At 43.4% G+C, this 20,187-nt stretch overlaps 1 protein-coding gene across 3 annotated transcripts in view; it reads left to right on the top strand.

Moving 5' to 3' along the window:
- The first annotated feature begins 11,224 nt into the window (after positions 1-11,224).
- Positions 11,225-20,187, top strand: part of ZC3H12C (zinc finger CCCH-type containing 12C) — a 46,161-nt gene continuing 37,198 nt past the window's right edge. The window contains exon 1 of one of the 3 annotated variants that reach the window (XM_075049974.1): positions 11,225-11,264. The gene's annotated coding sequence lies outside the window, so the exon portion shown is untranslated. The other 2 variants (XM_075049973.1, XM_075049972.1) reach the window with 2 other exon arrangements.

Genomic DNA, 20,187 nt, shown 5'->3' with positions numbered 1-20,187 from the left:
TTGTTCTGTTATTCTCAAAAAACTGTTCTAAGTTTCTTGTAGATTGATTGACACATGAACAATTAAAAGATTCAGAAACAATTATCCTCCATCATAAGATGTACTACAGTAATAAGGAATTTTTTTAAGGAACTATTATAAATCATTGAAGCTGTTTATAAAAATAGAACTGAAGAGAGTAATATTTCTGAACACTGAGCTACAATGGAGCATATTTTTAGATCAACTTGCTTTTTAGATATATGCAAAAAATCCTCTCAGTATTCCTCCCCCACATGTGAACTTGAAAATTTACTCCACAACTTCCAAGACTGAAGGCAATACCTTCTTAAACTAGTGACCGAGGGAATAAAGTTTCTTAAGAGCACTTCTGGCATCTTATTTTTGCAAGCATCTTTTTTAAAGCATTGTAGACATAAATCATCAAGTAACAGCCAGCACACTTTTGCTGACGTGATGCTTTCTGATTTTGATACTCTCCTACCAGGTCTTGTGGCTCACTGATATCCAGCGCTCAGCTTTACAGTAAGTATAGCCTGAAGCGAGCACTACACAGCTCCATGTACTACTTTTGCTTCAATGGTGATGTAACGGAAGAGAGCTTTTCCTCCAAGTTCCCCACCCACTGCCCTAAAAGATAAGCTGGGGTTCACACAGTGTACATTTAAAGCCATGCAGTCTCTCTTCCACCACATGTTTAGTTTCGAGTTCCTTATTATAAGAACTACGTGAACTAGCTGGAAGGAGTCCAAAGAGGAACAAAAGGGATGATTTGAGAATAAACAGTGTTTAACGAAATAGTGGACTTGTTTGTCCTATATAGGTTGAGAGGCAACATGATAAATAAGGGTAAAGGGTACAACAAAGACAAAAGGAATAAATTGCACTCTGTACCTGTCCTATGGATGGGAGAGAGCGAAATGGCTTTTGATACAGGTTAGACATTAGGGTTGTTCTTTCCATCTCAGACGGCTCTAAAAGCCTATCGGTAGACAACTGAATCAACATCCAGATCTCCACTTCTTCCAGCTGAAACTTAGAAACCTATAGTATTTGTAGATATATACCTGTAGACATCTACACTTAGAGAATTAATCCTGCGATGACTATTTGAAAGATATTTCCCAGAGAAATTATTCAAACAGTACAGACCAGTAAGTGCTGGAGCATTTTGCCTACAGAGTATATGGTGTCTCCATCACCAGGCACTCTCAAGAAAAAATAGGACAAACACCTTCAGGACTAATTTATGTGGAGATGATCCTGCTGTGGAGTATAAAGATGGGCCAAATGATGTCTCTTCTCATAATATTTTCTATGATTTCTATGATTCTGTTTATAAGGACATACAAGGGTGGCCAGGAATGGGGGAAATAGGCCTCAAGAGACTCAAAGACTGGAGCGGATTAAAAGGCGAGTGCATAGTCATTATTGCCTCCCAACTAAAATATAGACACTGGAAACCGTTCTATTGGTTCAAAAACTTTTCCAGTTTTTGAAATCAAAGTGAACCAAAATCTGAGAACATGGATGCGCATTCCCAGCTATCATAGTATTGCTATCTCAAACACAATGAATAAATAAATACTGAGACTATTTAATGCTTGTTTTTTTCAGGATTTTGTTCAAAAAAAAGGGGGCAGAAGAATTATATAAATGGAAGGAATAAAGAAAGTAGAGATTCTCATATCCCAGGAGATGAGGTATAAAGAACAGCAACCATTAGGAGAGAAGGTATTACTGCTATTTCATTAATGATACAGAAAACCACTAAGAAAATGGTAGTGTGTAGTTAGCAGCTTTTGGCCAAATTGCACAGTTCTTGAAAAAAACAACTCCTTGCTGCAACTGAAAGTCATTTTGTTCATCTGTGGTAACTGTTGTGTTCAATTCTGAGCCATCGTGAAGCAGAACTATATACAAAATAATACCACCACCCCCGAGGAAAAAAATGCACAAGCATTGATTCTTTTTTTGCATCAGTAACATCAGACTTTACCAAAATGAAGGAAACAAAATGGTATAACTTCACCCTACAAAAGCACCAACCACCCATAGCACTGAGCTATAAAACTTACTATAGAATCATAGAATGCTTTGGGTTGGAGGGGACCTTAAAGATCATCTAGTTCCAATCCCCCTGCCATGAGCAGGGACACCTTCCACTGGACCAGGTTGCTCAAAGACCCATCCAGCCCAACGTTGAATGTTTCCAGGGATGGGGCATCCACAGCCTCTCTGGGCAACTTGTTCCAGTGCCTTGTAAAAAGTCCCTCTCCGGCTTTCTTCTAGGCCCCCTTATGTACTAGAAGGCTGCTATAAGGTCTCCCCAGAGCCTTCTCTTCTCCAGGCTGAACAATCCCAACTCTCTCAGCCTGTCTTCTTAGGAGAGGTGCCCCAGCCCTCTGATCATCTTCATGGCCCTCCTCTGGACTCACTCCAACAGGTCCATGTCCTTCTTATGTTGGGGACCCCAGAGCTGGATGCAGTACTCCAGGTGCGGTCTCACGAGAGCAGAGTAGAGGGGGAAAATCCCCTCCCTCGACCTGCTGGCCACACTTCTTTTGATGCATCCCAGGGTACGGTTGCCTTTTTGGGCTGCAAACACACATTGCTGGCTCATGTTGAGCTTCTCATCAACCAACACCGCCAAGTCCTTCTTCTCAGGTCTGCTCTTAATCCATTCTCTGCCAGCCTGTATTTGTGCTTGGGATTGCCCAGACCCATGTGCAGGACCTTGCACTTGGCCTTGTTGAACTTCATGATGTTTGCATGGGTCCACCTCTCAAGCCTGTCAAGGTCCCTCTGGATGGCATCCCTTCCCTCCAGCGTGCTGACTGCACCACACAGCTTGGTCTCATCAGCAAACGTGCCCCACTGTCCATGTTGCCAACAAAGGTGTTAAACAGTGCCAGTCCCGATACCGACCCCTGAGGAATGCCACTCGTCACTGCTCTCCACTTGGACATCAAGCTGTTGAGTCTTTGAGTACGACCATCCAGCCAATCCCTTATCCACCGAGTGGTCCATCCGTCAAATCCACGTCTCTCCAATTTAGAGACAAGGATGTTGTGTGGGACAGTGTCAAACACTTTGCACAAGTCCAGGCAGATTACATCTGTTGTTACATCTGTGGGGCAGTGTGGTTGGAGCACTTGCTGGTGAAGACTGAGGCAAAAAAGTCACTGAGTACCTCAGCCTTCTCCATATCCTGGATAACCAGGTCTCCCATTTCCTTCTGGAGGGGGCCCACGTTTTCCCTAGTCTTCCTTTTATCACCGATGTACCTATGGAAGCTTTTCTTGCTGCCCTTGATGTCTCTGGCCAGATATAATCCTATCAGGGCTTTGGCTTTCCTCACCTGATCCCTGGCTGCTTGGATAATTTCTCTGTATTCCTCCCAGGCTACCTGTCCTTGCTTCCACCCTCTGCAGGCTTCCTTTTTCTGTTTGAGTTTGTCCAGGAGCTCCTTGTTCATCCACGCAGGCCTCCTGGTGTTTTTGCCTGACTTCCTCTTTGTTGGGATGCATTGCTCCTGAGCTTGGAGGAGGTGATCCTTGAATATTAACCAGCTTTCTTGGGCCCCTCTTCCCTCCAGGGCTTTATCCTGTGGTACTCTACCAAACAGATCCATGAAGAGGCTGAAGTCTGCTCTCCTGAAGTCCAGGGAAGTGAGCTTGCTGTGTGCCCTCCTTGCTGCCCAAAGGATCTTGAACTCCACCCTTTCATGGTCACTGCAGCCAAGGCTTTATAATAAAAACACTGTCAGATGAAACAGCAAAATATAACTAAGAGCCATACTGGATGCTGAAGGACAGAAAAGAGCTTGTTCCTCTGTAGGGCTCTGCCAATTTTTGCCAGCTATGAAGAAAATAAAAGAGCTAAGGTCAGCATTTGATTATCTGAAAATTATCACCCAAGTGCTATTTCATTTTAATTTTTGGCATTTAAAATATTTTCAGATAAACTACACGAAATCTCAGAGTGAAAATTTCTTCCTAATCAAGGAATCAAAACCCCCAACTAAGGATGGGTTCATTTTGCTTAATGAAAATTTGTAAAATTTATGCATCCAGAAGTGCTCAATGTTTTAAGGTTTTTTACTCAAAATTTGAAATGCTGTAGCAACTACTTTTGTTTGAAATTTCATTGCTTCAAAATACAAACACCCAATAGTAAATAAATGGGAAGAAGACATTTTACACTCCCATGTCCTTGTCGCACTTATTCATTAAACCAAAGCATGACAGTAGCAATAGATGAATATATGAGGTAACAAAGACCTTCCTAAAACAGGGACAAAATTATTTTTTTTATGCTAACATTGGGTTTCTCCATCACCTTCTCCCAGTGCTCTCCCCAGCCTAAAGGGGATCATAGGTATGAAGAATCCCTCAGCACTGACCTTCTTCCTGTGGCTATACAACGTCTCACAGTTCTCCAATAAGCTGCTGCTTGAGGTGACTTCTCTCCTTCCTGGTCTCTAGAAGCCAACATGTACATATCCTGCTAAGTGAAAGCTTGTTTAATATTCCTGTCAGACAGACTTTTTCAAACAACAAATTCTTGCTTTCCTGTGTTCTGCTGGGAAGAAGATTCCCATGCTAGTTTTCAATCATACTTCTGGATATGCTGACAGAGGATACTTCTTCTTGCTGATGCCCTGGAAATTTTAAGAACAGTGAGCATGACCCCTGCCCTGACCCACTTCAGGGATCCCTCAAGTGATGTCTCCCAGCTGCAGAAAGTAGGTTTGCATCCGCTTGATTCACTCTCCAGCAGGCACAGCAAGGGAATTTCTTCATTGCTTCCCCCACCCCCAGCATTACTGACCCATTTTGTGGCCTTAAAGTGCCTTAGGATTTTGCTTGGCTTTTTCATGATGAAGGAGAAGGTAATAATGGAGTCAGGCATCTGTCCATGCTTGTCTGTGTCCATGAATGCGGGAGGCAATCTTCTTTTTACTAAAAAAAAAAAAAAAAAATTAAAAATAAAAAAAGCTTTGACTTATCAAAGGCAGATTTCTGCCTCCTGCTTATTCTTTTGATCACTTCCCAGGCTAAGTGTCTCCCGCAGTGCTGCAAGGTTGCAGAAGCACAGCCCCAGACAAGGCAAAGGGTTTCAGAGCTTTCTCAGTGAGCAGGCTAATAAACAACAAAGTAAGAATGCTCACACTGGGACACGTGTCTTGGTCCAGCCCAGGACCTCTCTCTGACAGTGGCCAGCTGAAGACATCCTCTGCCAAACACAAGAACTAAACAAATGTATAAAGGCTCCAGCAGGGCTGGAACTTGGCGCTTGGGGCTATCTTAGGGATTTGCTGAAGCAGAGATCTCTGCACTTTAGTTTTTAATGGCTCTAGATGGATTTTTATTCCATGAACATATCCACTTGCTTTTTGAAAACACTGGTAGTTTCAGGGAATTTCTCCTTTTGTCTCTCTGAAACCTGACATCTGACAATTTAATCTGATGTTCCCTAACTCCTATATTAAGAAAGGCAGGTACTCAAGTCATGGGTTTTGTGCCATCCATGGTTTACACATCCCTCTCATACCCTCTCTTGGCTGTCCTTTTCAGGCTGAAGAGTCTTGTCTATTCAGCCACACTTCATGGAGAAGCTGTCCCTTATCCCTGATCATCCATATTACTCTTTTCTAGTTCTATGTATCTCTATGGAGATATTAAGGCAAAAGCTGCTTGCAGCATTCAAAAAACTGAAGCACCATGAACAGTGGCATAATGATGCTTTCTGTTTCCTATTCTTTTCTTAATATCTATTTCTTTCAGCCACAGCTGAACACTGACATTTTCGTTACAACTCCAATGTCCTCTGCCTCACATGAAGTCGATGGTACTTCATTGTTGGATTTTAGTTCTTATGATCTTGAGAAACCAAATATTATCATGAAATTTTGCCACTTTATTCCCTGCCTCTTCTTCCACATCACCTATGAATATGTTGATCAGCACAGGTATATGGGCAATACGTGTTCTGCGTAGAAAAGCACATTATTAATCTTTAACAAGAAATCAGTTACAGGAAGAAAATCCTCATTCTCTGAAAGGATAAAATGACTATACAATTTGCCAAAGTTGTCCTTAAGGGGCAAAGGGGTAGGTTTAAACTCATGATGAACATTGTCTTTAAAAGTTTAGCAAATAAATGTATTCAGCATTGGCAATTATTGCAATAACTTTTTTATTCTAGGGTGCCCAAGATGTGCATGGGTCTGCTCTCAGAGACATGCTGATTTAAGGTTATAACAGCAAAAGTTTGTAGAAAGGAGTAATACCTAATTAGAATAGATAACATGGTTGGAAAAATAGAAAACCTATCAGGAATGCTGTCTGTTGATCAGATCTGCCAAGTAAACAAATGCCAATTGTTCTTGGTATAAGCTATTTATTTTAAATTGAAATGTAGAAGTGAATGTTAAACTACATTTTTTTAAATATACAAGACTTCGCAAAACCAAACCAAGCCTAGAAAATAAGTAACATAGTACAGTTCACATTAAAAACTTCCATGGGTTCCTGACAGTGAAGATTGGAGAATTTAGGATTGTGTGCATTAGGTAGGCCTGGAATACAGCAACATTTTATGACTTGAGTAATTTTATCTAGTATATGTCTTAAGAATTTCAGATTCATGTTAACATTTTGTAGGGTCTATGGAGAATGTGTTTGAACAGACTGACAACATCAGTCTGACAGTCATCTAAATAATTTTTATTGCATGTTTGAATCACATGAAATTACCATAGTTATCTCAGCAGCTCAGTGCAGGTCAATTCACCAGCCTGTGTCCATTGCAGGCTGCCAGGAAAATGAGAAAGGCATTGGTCTTCAACTACACTCAGAGAAAAATGGGACAAAACACTTTTTGTCCTCCAAAGAACACAGGAATGACTAGGGATCCTACTTGAAAAGAAAACAGAATGTGCAATGGGACTGGGTAAAGGAATGATGATTAATGAGAAGCCTCAGATTACATGTAATCACAGAAAAATAGGTCTGGAATGGACCTTGATTAGGCATGTAGTCCATCCTCCAATTCCAATGCCAGATCAATAGTACTTACTATTTGTCCAGTATGTACTTAAAGACATCCAGTAATGGAGACACTATTATACCCTTTGTAATATAAAGCTGTGCCTCACTAATGTTACCATTAAAAAAGCTTTTTCTCCTTGATGCAATTTAAGCCTATTACAAAACCCTACCTACCCTACCAACGATGGATTATTCCCCTTCTCTTTGCAATGACCCTTTAGGTATATGAAGACTCTTAGCATGTCTTTCTTCTGCCTTCTTTTCTTTAGCCCAAACAACTCCAGCTCCTTTAGTCTTCCCAGTCCTCTGTTCATTCTTGTTGCCACCTGCCCTGTCTCCTGTTGGTTCACGAACTTCTTGAGCTATGGTGCTCAAAATTAGCCCTTCCACCGATGTCCCACCAATACTGCATAGAGCCCACGGACTGCTTCCCACACATACTTCTTCCTGGGATGTTTACTATTTTTGCCATGAAAACACATTGCTGACTCATGTTCAGCTTGTGACTTAGGGTAGACTCCAGATTCCTTTCTGGAAGATTACTTTTTCACCAATTGTTCCTTTTTCTGAATTTGTGCAATTTTTTACACCTGTTTAGGCTCAGCAGCTTGCTTTTGTCCCCCCAACCTGTGCCTTATGTTTTCTAGACCAGTTTTCTATTTGTCAAGATCCTAATCCCCTCCTCCAACATGCCTATAATTCCTCCCAGAACTCACCAGAACTGGATTTAGATTCCTAGAGGATCCTACCTGGTAAACCCATTTTGTCACCAGCCATTGATACCTACTCTGTAGGCACAGCTATCTACCTAGTTAAGCCCCAGCTCCATAGTAGCTCCACACAGACTACATTTCCCTAGCTTTTTATCAGAATACCAAGGTACAATATCAAACAATGTAACACTCCATTTTTGCATGACTCATGCTTATGTTGCTGTGGTAACATAAATTAACAAAATGTACATTGTCATAGCAGCTTTGTCATATAAAGTATGTAGGCTTTTCCATATAAAGTATGTAGGCTTTTCCATGCAAATAACAGCAGAAGCAGCACAAGATTCTGAGATGAAAGAGTAACCGGACAAAATGTGGTGGGTGAAAGGGAAAATAATGCCCAGTGGAAGCTAAACAAAGAGCTGACAGATCATCTAGACATTTCAAGGATGTCAGTTTGGAACCAGGGACCATAACTGTGGTTAAGTGGAAGGAAAGGATGAGGGTCTACCTGCAAAAGGTACACAAAGGACTGAAGCAGAAAGCCAGCAAGAAGTAGACTTAATGTTTAGGATCTTCAAGTAAAGCAGCAGTTATTTAAGAAGACAGGCACTAATAGTGATGACATTCTGCTGAAATCAGTTATCTGCTCTGGCATATCTGATAATCTCAAGAACAAGCTGATCAAGAGAGTTTTGGGCAGGGGTTACCTGAGAAGTGGGCTGTTGTGGATGGAGGCACGAAAGGCAGGTTTCCCAGGCTGAGAGGGTGAGGAGTATGTTCAATTACAGGGGCTGGCCAGCTCATTGGACAACTGCAGGAATAAAAGAGGCATTCTCTAGGTTGCAGGCAGAAAATATTCAAGTCATGGAAACCAGCTGTAGCTCATAAGGGGAGAGCGGAAATAGCAGATTAAATGCACAACATAATTGAGAAGGTAAAGAAATTCTGAAAATATGAATGTGCAGTTTTTTAATTAAAAAAAAGAGGTAACTGATGCAAAGCTGCTAAAGCAAGTCTGACGACAGATTCATAAAGAAGACAGAAGGGAAATCAGAGTTTATATGTATAGGAGGCCAGTTTTATAGAAAAAGTATTGTTTATAAACTTCTGCTATTCTGTATTGTTATGTTGTAGTTATGCAAATACAGGTTCTGGAAAAGAAGGAGGTTCTGGTTTCAGAATGGGGGAGCTCGTCCTGTTTTCCCTCTTCTTGCTGTTAAGTACTGATTAATCCGAGTGTGTTCTCATTTATTAACAACTTTTTCCTCCATTTGCTGACCAGGGATGTGTTGTGCAATGTGTGAAAGTCCCAGAGAAGCTACAGAAATCCTGAGTTTCAGCCAAAACCTGAAAAACGGTGATGTGGGAAAGACTGTGGACGTACAATGGGGAACGAAATCCCGAGGAAGAGAGAGGTGTGGGGAAGTTCTGGAGGCGTATGAATCCCCAGCCCCTGACTGTCCTACCCAGAGAAAGTCTTTGAACACTTACAACCTCCCTTTCCAAGGTACTATTGCCCTATTTGGTGTTTGTGGTCACAAGACAGAAAAATCCTGGGTTCCGACTCCCAAACATCTGTTTTAATTGGGAAGCAACTTGCTTCCTAAGGCAATAGAGGGGAAATGTTTTACCAATGAGCAATGCAGTGACATCAAGCAGCTCAGTAAACCTCACATTTGAGCAGACTTAACTTTGCTTATAACTAGCACAATCAATTACTAAGGTACTGTAGGTTTACAGAATCACAACCTCTTCTAAGCAGGAGATGAGGTCAAAAAGATCCTTTAGACAAACTCAGCAGGAACTATAGCGTACTAAGGAAAAAAAAGTTAACGTGAAACTGTCTTGTGACTTTAAGTAGTTCCAAAATCAATTTCACTCCATATTATTCTGTTCTCTCTTATTCTGATAATTGAGAATCATTTTCTTCAGCACTGCAGTGCTTTTAACTGACTCATATGCTCCTCAATCACTGGGAAAGGCTTCCATAATAAGCAGAAAAGTAGCACTGCAAGTGTCTAATTCTTTAGTCTTGCTTTCACCAATTTCCTCTATTAAATTAATATTCACAGTCGCATTTGGACACCACTCTGACTCTGAAACAGCATCAGCACATCTGGGATTGAGGGAACAAGCGTTTTATTTTTTTTAGCAGAGGTCTCAAACTTCTTCTCCGCAGCTAAGTAACTAACCAGAGGAGAGAGCCAGCCTCTTACATCATGAGCTGAACCCTCCAAACTCATGCCCAAGACAGGGATAAGATACACTGAGAAATTCAACAGACCTTGTCCTGAATGAGTTGAATGGACAAAATCATGCCATCGCTCTCACAGACTATGTCAGCTCTAAGAGGGAGGGTTTATTGAAACATATATTGGAAAGCAACGTAGCCCTGTTCCTCTACAGTCTTTCGTCCAGGCAAACGTATCACGTATTATTGGCAGAATAAGCCCTGCAGAGTGGCCCTTCAGGCTCGTACTTCTGTGTAGGATTTGCATAGATTAGATGTAAAATTAAAAAAAATTTAGCTCATTATCTGCTGAGTACCGAAGAGTTTTTTATAAACTTCAGTAGTAGAATAGGAGTGAATAACAATCATAAATACACACTTCCAGTCTGAGAGCAGCAATAGCTGTATGTTGTATACGATACGCTCAGTCGGCTCACGAGCTGTAATCACACCACCGGAGTTTCATTCATGTCTTCTAACCAGCCGCCTCGGCAGGAGCACAGAAGGCAGGGTGGGATGGTGAGAGGTAGATTACTTCATCTGCATAAAAGTAACTGCGGGGTGGGAGGAAACATCTCCTAATTAGAACGCGGGACGGAAATTAAGGTTTCTACCAACTCCGCCACAGCACGAGTTTGTTACCCTTGGCAAAAAGCGCTCCGGCCTCCCCTTCCCCGTCTGCAAAGGCAGGGGCAGCAAGGCATGGGGAGGCTTGCACAGTAAACGTCCACAAGCACACGGACGTCTCCTCAGATGGCACCAGGACCTTTGCCAGGCCGGCCGGGAGGACCCGCTGCCCAGACCGCGCAACCACCGCCGGCCAGACCGCTCCAGGCCGGTGCCTCCTGCCCCCTAGCCCCAGCCGCAGACGGTAACGTGTCGGTGTTTCGGGAGGGTGCTAACTACGGCGGGAATCCACCACACGGCGGGTGACCCGTGTCCCTCAGCTGCCCACCACCGAAGGCCGCTGCGAAGGCCGGGCCGGGCCGGGCCCTCACCAGGCGGCGCCGAGGGCCGGGCCGGGCGGTTCCCCCGTCAGCTTTCGGCAGCAGGTGCCGCCCGGCCCGGCCCGGCCCGGCCTCCCCGCGGCGCGGGGGGAGGCGGCGGCGGCGCGGGGATGCCGGCGGGCCGGCCGCAGGGCCCCGCGGGCATGAGGCGAGCGGCGGCGGGCGAGGTGAAGCCGACCTTGCCGCCGCTCCTCCCGCCCGCGGGCGGCGGGGCGGGCCGCCCTCCTCACGGCGTGCGGCTGCCGGCAGGCTGCAGGTGGGTGGCCGCGGGCGGCGCGGGAGACCTGGCCCCGGGCGGGGTGGGGTGCGCGGCTGCCCCCGGCGATGGCGGCGAGGAGGGGGGGTGCGGTGCCCGGCCCGGCCCTGCCCCGCCGCGGCCGGCGGCGGCTGCCCCGCTCCGCGCCCCCGCCCCGGCGCCGCCCATCGCCGGGGCCGAGCCGGCGCGTGTGTCAACACGGGGCCGCGGCGCCGGCCCTGCCCCCGGCGCCTCCCCCAGGTCGCCCGGCGGAGGTCGCCCGGGCGGCGGAGGCCGCGGCGCGGCGGGGAGGAGCCGCCGCCGCCGGCGCCGCTCGGTGCTTCCCGGGGAGGTAGGAGACAGCCCCGTCCCTCTTGCCCCGCCGCCCCGGGGGGCCGGCGGGCCGGCGCCGGCCGCCCGGCGCCTGGGCAGGCCCCGCGGCCGGCCCCTCGGCCGGGCCCCGTCCTCGCGGAAAGTTTTCGTCGAGCCGGTGGCCGCCGACCCCGGCGGGAGCCGCGGGCTGAGCCGGCGGGAGCGGCCGTGCCTCCCGGCAGCGCCGGGCTGGCCCGCCGGCTCGGCCGGTCCCGCGGCTGTTTGGGAGCGGCAGCGGTCCCGGGGGAGGCACGTCCCCGCCGGGCCCGGGAGCCCGGGAAGGAATTTGGAAGTTGTTTCAGGTACTCTGCCTACCCTGCCGTTCCCCCGCTTCCAAGTTGTGGTTGGGGGCGTTGGTTTTGGTGGGTGGGTTTTTTTTCTTTCTCTTTTTTTTTAGTAATTCTGGGAGAACAGTGGAGACTTATTCTCCGCGCTTGGGGTGAGGGAGCCAGCTGCGTAAGTTGGCTTGCTCTATTTAACCAAACCGTAATAGGCATAAACCTCTAAAAGCACTGGCTGCACCTTTCTCAGATCCAGCTGTGGCTTTTAAGTTTCAGTTTCTCTTAAAAATTAATTTTCATTCACCTGTGTGTTTTGGACCCAATTCTGCAGGCATGTCTGAGTAACGCTGGGCATGTACGGTTGTATTTGTGGAGCGGTGACGTTATTTTATGATGCCCCCGGGGGAGGAAACTCTGCTGGGCTGTGTTTGTGCAGCACCTTCTGCAGCTGGTCCTGGTTCTGTCTGGCACTCCCATGCACGTCTCTGGTTTGGTAGCTTTGATAGGGCCAGATAGCCCTTACGCGATGGTGTTGCTGAAAGTTGGGTTAAGTAAACCCATCCCACTGAACAGTAGACGATGCTTCTTTAGCAGTAGGTGTATTGAAATGTCTTGTTTACTGTGTCTTGTCCTCTTGGTCTGTGTTTGCAAAGCGGAGACATAATTCATAATTGCGGCTCTTGGGGTTATGCAATTAACAGCATACTTAAGATAGCAGTAGTGTAGTCTTTTGATCTGGAAAGAAAATGAACCATTGAAGTGTGTCTGGCTTTTCAAAGTGGCCGGGTACTTCCTTTTCCACTGTCTCCTTACCACTTGGCATTTGCCCATATAGCAAGCCAGTGAGTTCATGATAACACTTCTTCTAGTACTGTATTAGATAAATCTTAATGAACTAAGTTTTCTACCTGGTGATGCCCCAGGGTGAGATTACACTTCAACAGAGTGTACTGTAGCAAATGGATAAAAATTCAAACGTTGTCATTTTAAAGAGAATTTGTTATGTCAGCATAAAACACATTTGCAACTATTTTAGGAAAATAGGAAAGGGTTTTGTGTTTTCTCTCCCCCCCCCCTTTTTTATTAATTAGACTAATTAGTCTTCAGAATTCAGGAACTTCCTTTTTTTTTTTTTTATCCTAGTGGACGCAGTTGAACCAATTCAAGGTATTTCATTTCTCCACAAACCCTGCCGTATTTATGGTTTTAGTCCAACATGGTTATTACACCTTTATGACTAAACTAGACTTCCACAGGGCAGCACTCAGTGGTCTTATAATTACCATTACCATTTGTGATCCTTTTAAAAAGGCAGTTGTTATTTATGAAGTCCTGATAGACAGAGCTCCACTAACAATATTTTTAGGCAACTGCAAATCAAAGCACGCCTTAAAAAAAAGTCATCTTATAATGTAAATGTAAAGAGAAGTGGAGTTTATTGAAGGTATGCAATTTAAAAACAAACCTCATACTCTCAACCTGACAGAGCATGAAGGGATTACCCAGACTTGACTCATCTGTGTAGATTGTGCATTTCAGGCTGACTGCTGAGCTGAGCAACAATCTGCTGGAGTGATTTCACTGCCTGCTTCCCTGGGTTGTACCAACCTTTAAAAACATTATTGGTGTTCCAGAGCTGTTTATTTTTGTGAAGAGAACTAGGCTTGCAGTCACTGAGACTTGAAAAGGTTGGAGGTTCAGTTCAATATCTGATGAAACCTATTTACTGTTCCTTATTACTTGGGTAAGTCAAAAACCTTATGAGATTTTCTTCTGTGAGATCTTATACATCCTATATGCAGCTGAAAATACTTTTCAAGCGAGCTGGAAAAAGACAATTCAAAGTCAGTGTGAAATGAAATGAGGAACTTGCTTGGCTCAGGTCAGTTTTTGTTGTACTCAGAAATGGCTATGGCTAAGCAACTCCGTGTTTAGTAGAAAGGGGATGTATGATTTAGTTTGACTTCTTTCATTACAGAAGTCATAAAATCTTGTTTGGTATTTTCTGCATCAGACCCATACTGGCCTGAACCAGTAATCTAAAAAAAAAATTTAAAAAATCAGCCCTTGAACACTTAAAGTGTGGGTAGTTTTTTTTCACTGGTTGCACTTTATTTTTTAATTAAAACACATCCTAATCTGAATTTTGCTAGCCTCAGCTTCCAGTCATGGATGTCTTCATAGTCTGTATTTTAAATACTTCTTAAAAACTGAAGTGCTTGAAAGAGGCAATACTAAGAAAGGAGGGGAGGGGATTATAGTAACGAAGAGGAAGGTTAGAAAATGTGTGATGTGTAAGGTTATGGTGTAAAACTCCTCTTTTTCCTGTTCTGTAAATATTATTCTGCTGCTTTTGCTGTTCTGTGAAACAGTGTCCCACATGTAGCTAGGGAGTCATGGATAAGGGTTTTTTTAAGTTATTCAAGAGAGATTTCATCATTCACTCATTTCCGTAGTGTTTGTTGCCATGGCAGCTAGCCAGTGGCCTTATTAGTGATTAAGGTGGTTACACTTCGTTTTTTGTCTTGTGGTACTGGAAACTATATCTGAGGTACCATAAGAAACAGATGTTATACAAAGACTGCAGTGTGTTGTTTCTATGAAGAGACTGAAATGTTTCTGTCCTCGAACTGAAGTTACTGTATAGTGATGCTTTACATCTCTTATTATGTATAGTTATGTTTAAAATGCCTGCTGTCTTCAAGCTTGCCAAATATTTACAATGAATGTACTACTTCTACCATATGTTTAAAGCAAGAAACCCATTAATTGAACAAGCCTGTATTTTTATGCTTGAAAGAATTGACACTTACTTCATTTTAGTTACTAAATTATATGTTAAAGGTAGAATATAACAAAAGCAGAGGTTAGATGGTGTAACAAGAAGCAGAGTAATTTTTCTTACCTCCTGGTCTCAAAGCATAGTCATTTCCAGTTAGCACATAGATAGAAAATCAATTGTAATCTGCTCATAATTGCCTTCCTGATAGACCTATGATGCATTTCTCTTCCCCTATCTCTTCCCCCCCACACTCCTTTTCTCCTTCTTCCTCCTCTTAATTTTTTTTTTTTAATTATTATTTTTTCTCTCTCCATATTTTTTTTCTGTATGTCTTGTGGAATAGGCAGCTCTCCAGAGTTAGAGGAGAAAAATACTGTACAACTATTTTTCACTGTAAAGCTCTGCATCTTTAAATGTTTTTGTGTAACAGCTTGAGGGTCTGTCAAAAAGCATGTTCCTTACCATGTCGTTTAGTGATGAGCAGAAATTGAGGGAGGTTTTCATAACCTTGGGGCTTTCTGCTTAGATGAACTAGGCATTTCTCTCTTACCTATCAGGATTGATTACTACAGGTTAGATCACATTTCTTGTGTAAAAGGCTCAGCTTGCACTACCGAAAATCCAAATTGTATTTTGCTTGGTATGAAGCGCTGGGCTTGACACTTGACACTGACTTTTCTGTTCTGCAAGGATATTGTATTCCCCAGTTACGGAATTATTTTAGCTTTGTGGCAAACTCAAGCTCCATTCATTCTTGAATCATAGCTGCAGAATGAGAATGTTTTGAAAAAGTTAAAGACTTGTGCTTCTGCTGTCCTGACTGGAAAGGTCCGGACAAGACCTTTTCAAAGTTTGCCCTGGGGAGTAACGAAGCTCACCCTCTGCAACTCCGAGATTCATCGTTCTTCCAGGCTTACCTCACAGCATGCGCCAGACTACCTCTTCTGTCTGCCTGGCCATTTTAAGGTTGTATTTGCTTGATTTATGATACCAGTGTAACACTTCAAAATTTGACATAAGTTATACTCCTCCCTGGGAGGGGAGATGTCTGTTTACGTATATATGTGTACGTGTGTGTGTATGGGTAGATAGATACAGAATAGAATGCTAGACCATCCCAGGGTCTGCCGCCCTTTAAATGTAGAAAGCTCCTATGTGCTCACAACTATACCTCTGTTTTAGACCAAAGTGATTTGGTTCTGAATTCTTTCAGGATAAATATGTCCTCTGCATAAAACTTTTGCAAGACTATACAAAGTATTTAAAATGTGTTCTGTGTTAAAATTATAGTTTTCTTGAGGGTGGATAGTGAGGAAACTAAAGCTATGTTCAGGAGGAGGGATTTTACTTAATAGGAAGTTGTTATTTTGAGAAAAGAGTGGGGAGAGAGGAGGGAGAGGCAAAGCAAGATATTCAGTGGTTGGGAGTGCAGGAGAGTTTAACGGACGTTAATAATCCTCCCAATGGAAGAAGTACTGTAATTTCTTTTGGTATGAAAAGAATGTCTTGGGAGGTGGCTGAAAGTTGCAGAGGAGTGCCAGAGATTGGGGAAGTCAGTGAAGCTGGAGGTGTTCAGCAGTAAATGTGACACACGTTATTGCAAATACCTGAAATCTGCTTGCTGCGAGTGGGTAAAGCTCAGAGGCTGGGAAGAGTCTTAAATCCTCAAGTCCTTTACTAATTGACAAAAACTGTAATGATAATTCCTAAATGACCATTTGTGTGAGCCATCCTCCCCTATGAGCTGTAAAAAGTAATGTGTTAAGTTGTGAAATCAATGAATCAGTCCCATCAAACTTTGAAGTTTTGCAATGAGCTGAAAGTTTCTATTGTGCTGTGACTTAGACCTTTTATCTTAGGACTAATGAGATTTGGAAGTTTGGCAGAGATTGGCTGGAAAAGGGACAGATTGTATTTCCTTTAACAGAAGCTACTTTCCTAGTCTCCTTTTGTTCTACAAACTGTTAACGTAAGTAGCTGGTATCTATAAATCCTCATCTCTGTACTTTCCTAGTCACCATTATCATTGGTGCCCCGACTCTTGACAGGTCTCTTCAATTCTTCCTCATCTGTAAAGCTAATATTTGAATCACTGAGTTATCTAATCTTTCCAGCATCAGTGCATGGCCTCATCCTTGATGAGAGACATTTCTCTTCTAAAAAGTACCATCAACACTTTCATGGAGATCTCCACTTTATCGAAGTGGAGGGTCTGAGAGCCTCATGGTTTATAGCAACATCCCCTAAGGCCTTTCCACCTAAAACATTCAACTGATTTGAAAACCTCAGATGATTTCTCCTTCAGCAATAATTCCAATACATACTATTTGTAATGCCAGATACACCTCTGGAAATGGTTTGTTCTGGCTAGGGAACGGCTATGATGTACAAGTGCCTAGGGCTGTGCACCTGCGTTCGTGAGTCTCTGTAGCAGCTGCTTCTGGGATTGCTGCTGCCATTCTTGCTGGGCTGCCAACTGGGCTTTTGCTGCTCTTGCTGAGCTGTGAGTTGGACTCATTAGCATTTGTGGAACTGTTGCTGTTGGGATTGCAGTCTGGGTTTCTTGAAGTTGTTGCTGAGCTACAGCCCATGCTTACTGCTGAAAGATTAAAATCAGAGTTTTCTGCTTCAGCTGTTGTTTCCCCAGCCACTTGTTCGTTTGTCTGTTAATAGCTTTTTATTGTAGCCGTTGTGTGGAAGAAAATAACATCTGGTATCATGCGTACATTGATGCGACTTTCATCTGGTTCCAGCAAAAGACTGTGTGGCTCATAAATGTGTTTAGGTGGTGCCCACTAGCTGGAGTTTGACCTTCTTGCCAAGACTCATTCAAAGTTCCGACTTTCTTGTGAGCTCTCTGCCTTCTCTGAATTGACCATCGCTTATGTTATAAGTGAAACTTGGTAAACCACCCTTGCCTGATAAATTAGGAGAAATTAAACTACAGATCTCCAGAGATTTAGCGTGTGTTTGCCTTGTGGAATGACGAAGCCAGTCTTTTGAAAAAGACTCAAAATAGTTGCTCTTTGGCTTTGATAAGTTTGACTGTGTTGGTACCATGCATGGTCTCTCTGTAAGGTTTTGTTCTGTATTTGGTGATGGTCTTCCATCTGATTTGTTTCATAAAACTGGCGGCTCCAAAGTTTTGTGAGGCTGTGGTAGCAGTCTGTATTTCACACCAGACACTTTGCTAAATTTCAGACATCAGTATGTTACAAATTGGTTACTTTTTGATGTATATAGCTGTTGCAAGAGAGACCTCAGATGAGCAAACTCATTAGTGTGAAAACAAGCATCATAATCTTAAGGTTGATCTTTGTTGCAGTGCTCCACGTACTTCTGTGAGCAGTTTGAGTTGTTCATCTGCAGCTTGGATACACTCATCAGTATGCCTGTGGGAGCTCTGGAGAGAAAACGTTTGTAGCGGGCAGACTGAAAACAGATGCCTCCAGCAGGCATTGTAGATAGAGTTTATTTCATCTGCTGACATGGAATGCTTTTGTGGGAAGTAAAGCCTCATCCCTTGATAAGTGCAACATGATGTTGCAAAAATAGGTAATGAGGCCAAATAGGCTGTATTAGCAAGAGCCCAGCCAGCAGATCAAGCAGAGTGATCGTTTGCCTCTTTTTGGCACCGATGAGATTGCATTTGAAGCATTGTGTCCAGTTTTGGTCTCCGAAGGACAGGAAAAGACACTGACTTACTGGAGCAAATCCAGTGGACGGCTACCAGGGTGATTAGGGGGCTGAAGTACATCACGTACAAGGAGAGACTGGGAGAACTGAATTTGTTCAGCCTTACTAAGAGAAGACTAAGGGGGATCCTATTGCTGTCTTCAGCTGCGTAATGTGAGGTTATAGAGAAGACAAAGTACTCTATTTGAAGGCATGCAGCAAAAGGACAAGAGACAGCAGTTGCAAGTTATAGTGAAGAAATTCTGGCTGGAGATGAAGAAAAAATGTCACCATGAGGATACTCAAACACTGGGACGGGTGCCTGGGGAGGTGGTGGAATCTCCAGCCTTGGAGATGCTTAGAAGTTGACTTGGAAAGGCACTGAGCAACCTACTGTAGCTGACCCTGTGTTGAGTGGGGGTTTGTTGGACTAGCTGACCTCCAGAGATCCCTTCCAAACTAAATTATTTAATTCTATATGTTAATAGCATCACCAGTTCTGAATGAAGCCTTGCCATTTGCATCTGGATTGTCAGATCTAACTTCATGACAAGTTGGGACTCTGAAAAGCAAAATGTGAGCTCTGGAGGCCAAAAAGGACTTGAAATGTTAACCTTAATGAAGTAATCTGTGCAGGTATTGACAGGACTAAAATCTAGGCAGCTTTCCAACTTAAAAAAAAAAAGGGGGGGGGAGAAAAAAGGTTCATAAAGTAGAGACTAAACATAAGGAAATTTGGTCTGCAGTATTAGTTTCTACTTTAAAAGCTGCAAACTTCTGAGCTTAGAATGAAATTACTCTGAGACTCTGAAGACCTACAAAATTATGTGGAATCACTAACAGATGGTTTGTCTCTTTTTGATATATTAGGTTATTAAACAAAAGTGAGCAAGCTGGTTTTTTAACATATAAAATACTAGGATTTCAAAGCCTGGCATACGTAGTTCTGTGTGGGGACTTCCTGGTGGTCTCTCCTGAGTTCAGGGATATAGTAAATCTGAAGAAAAGCCATACCTAAATGACAGGTAGTAAGATAGACTTCTTTGTAGCTACTTTCTTTCTATTTATTTTTTGACTTGGATTTGCAGTTACAGTAACTCACTTTCTGTAAGATCTGGCTATTGTTGCTACTTGTCAGGTCTATTAAAAGCTTCCCCAGAAAGTAAGAAATAATTATACCCTAAGTGTGTCTCGACAAACCACATGACCATCTCTCTCTTCCCTGGTTCTTAACTTACTAAAGCCAGGTAAAAAATTGGACCTTAATGTATTCTCTGGCTCTTTCATCCCAGTAGAGAGTAAATGGCAAGGCTGAAAGTCTTGTAGAAAATCCGCTGCTGGCAGCTCTCTTGCAGAAGGCTCCAGTCCAAAGTGACAACTGCAGCCGTGTGGTACAGGCACAGGAATTGTCTCTCAAATAAGCGTAACCCTGTGAAGCCATTTAGGGCGATGCAGAGTCCAACCAACACCTTGAACTCTGTCCAGGAACCTTGGAGATTATGGAGCTCTGTTGCCAGCAGCACGACCTGCAACACAACCTGGCCATGTCGCTAGACAATTTGAGAGGCCCATTCTCCTCTGACGAGCCTTTGAAACTCTTAATAATAGTCTGTAGCACAGATAAAAGACGTTACGTTGACTAGCTAAGTCTCTTAAATTTGTATTTAAATGAAGAGAATACTTTTTTTTTTCACATAACCATGTTAGTTTTGTTAGAGGATTTTCTTCTGACAGAACAAATTTGAATAAAAGTACTTTGCTAAGCATGACGGCGTACACTTTGTACAGTTGTAGGCATTGTCTGGCCGCCCAATATTGTAACAGGGAAAGTTAA

Source organism: Buteo buteo, chromosome 18 (genome assembly GCF_964188355.1).
Source record: "Buteo buteo chromosome 18, bButBut1.hap1.1, whole genome shotgun sequence".
Taxonomy (NCBI): Eukaryota; Metazoa; Chordata; class Aves; order Accipitriformes; family Accipitridae; genus Buteo; species Buteo buteo.
This window is presented reverse-complemented; position numbering and strand designations above follow the sequence as displayed.